Raw genomic sequence first — 2,424 nt, 5'->3', positions numbered from 1 at the left:
AATCCCCATTCTCTTCTGATTAGATGGGACTCGGAAGGCAGACAATAGATAGGGTGGGGTCAGTCAGAGGTGATATTTACTGCTTCTCTGAACTATTCAAAATTTCTGCTACCAGTTCTCCAGAACTGGTCGGAACCTGCTGAATACCACTTCTGCTTACTCTACAGAATGTTGTGTTGAAGTTATCTTAAGATAAGACACTAAGCTCAGTTTCTGGTGACTATACATGCAAGTTTATTGCTACCTTACATAGTTTGTCATTGCCTGTAAAAGCAGCTTATAAATCAAGTAAATAAAAATAGCATTATGCTAGTTCTTTATTTGAATTTCTGATATAATTTAGTATTGCCAGAACTGAGGCTCTCTTGCCTCATTTCACCTTGCCCCTATTCCACCTTTCTTCTTGGATCCTTCCTAATGGGTGTTTGTTTGTTTGTTTGTTTGTTTGTTTGTTTCATTCATTCATTCATTCATTCATTCATTCATTCATTCAATTTCTATAGGCACCCAACTCAACCAAGTGGCTCTGGTCGGCTTATAATTCTAAAATTATAGAACAAGAAAAGATATTAAAACAATAAAAACATCCTCAAGACAAATAAGTATAAACAGCAGCCATGATGATTAATCAACGAATAGTAAAGCCAAGAAATGGGATCCTTAACACATTCCGAGCCTGAGGCCCGTGTACATAGCCATGTTTATAGCGCTTTATGAAAAGCTAATAACGTTGGGATCATTCTAATCTCTGAGTGGAGAATATTCTATAAGGCAGAGGCCACAGCAGAAAAAAACCTCATATTCTAGTTTTCTCTAGTTGCCACTGTTTGGCTGACAGGATCTGCAACATGCCTAATCTGTTGGGTCTGATTGGATGAGTAGAAACTCTTGCAAAAAGCCAGTCCCTTAGATAACCTGATCCCAAGCCATGAAGATCTTTAACTGTGACAACCAGCCAGTTGTGGGATATGACCGGTACGCCTTGGTATGGGCATACTGGTGCCTGCTGGGAGCACCAGATACCATTCAGGTATGGTGCTATGGAGGGCCCACCCGCCCGCGCTCCTTATTGTATTTGAGCCGATCGTGGCTTTTGCACACGCGCATGGAGCATAAGGTGCCGGAACCCACTACTGCAACCAGCACTTTGAATTGCATCCGAAAACACATTGTAACCAGTGCAGCTTACAGAGCAGTGGTGTTACATCATGAGGTATAAATAACTGCATAAAATTAAATAATGGTAGCAGGTTTCAAGAGTCATAGTAGCACCCTTCATGAAGAAGACCAGAAAAATATGCTCTTTGGGGGATAAAAGGCTAAGGTATCAGTAGAGTGTGAACCTTGATCTTGGTCAGGGTTCCTTGGGTGGTACTAAAGAACAAATTAAGGCTATTGTTATTGCATGAGTTGTTTCTATAAGCACAACGGCAATTAAGGACCTAGATCCTACACGTGGTCTAGTCTAATACCAGCAGCTCAGCAAAGGCTATGCAAAGCAGGACCAAATGTGTCCCTTCATATTTGTTTCCTGCTTACCAAAGTGCATCAAGAACAACACTTAGAGAATGTCTGTACCAGCCGTGAGTTAGCCCACCCTAATCTACTATATGACACCTTTCATATTATCTGCTACTTGTAACTAGAGACGCCAGGAGCTGGATCTACATGTAAACCAATCTAGTTCCACTGTTTAAATTGTCCTCTTTTTGCCAGTGTCAATACTGTGACCTTTGGAGTTCAGTTAAAAGTGTTTAACAATTTTCAAATCCAAAGAAAAAATCCATAAAATAAAATCTATATTTAAAAATCTATAAATTAATATGTCTGAACTTCCTTTCTTACCATACACACACAGAGATACACATGTACATATGCCAAAGTGGGACATCTAGAAAATGCCGTACATCTATATTTAGCTTTTTTGAGGAAAGGATGTTCCTGAATTTAATAATTTAATTGCAAGTAGAGCAACTGTCCTGCAAGCTGACGCTTCATTACAGTCACCCAACAAAAGCTTCACCAAAGGCAGCACTTCTGGGACTACACAGACTAAAAATCAATTCTGGTAATATTAGAACAAATTTTAAAGAGCAAAATGCCTCAGGAAGCATACAGTGAATGAAAGGAATAATCTTTATTCTCTATGCACGTTTCTTTTAATACACTGAAATCACAATACTTTGTTTCCCATATGGAATATTTGCTCACTTATTATTCCATTTAAGAAAGGATTATTTGAATAACTGAACAGAAATTTATTGGCATGAACAAATGTCTAGATACATAAATGTCTTAGCTTGCCATCCTACTGAGAGATTAATTCCCACTGTGTTATTGGCATTTAGGAGAAGACTGTAGGATTCAATTGATAATTCAAAAGACTACGAATAATAGAAATGTAAAATGATCTTGTACTCCAAA

The sequence above is a fragment of the Thamnophis elegans genome, chromosome 3, assembly GCF_009769535.1.
Source record: "Thamnophis elegans isolate rThaEle1 chromosome 3, rThaEle1.pri, whole genome shotgun sequence".
Classification (NCBI taxonomy): domain Eukaryota; kingdom Metazoa; phylum Chordata; class Lepidosauria; order Squamata; family Colubridae; genus Thamnophis; species Thamnophis elegans.
The sequence above is the reverse complement of the archived record's forward strand: the minus strand, read 5'-3'. Positions refer to the sequence as shown.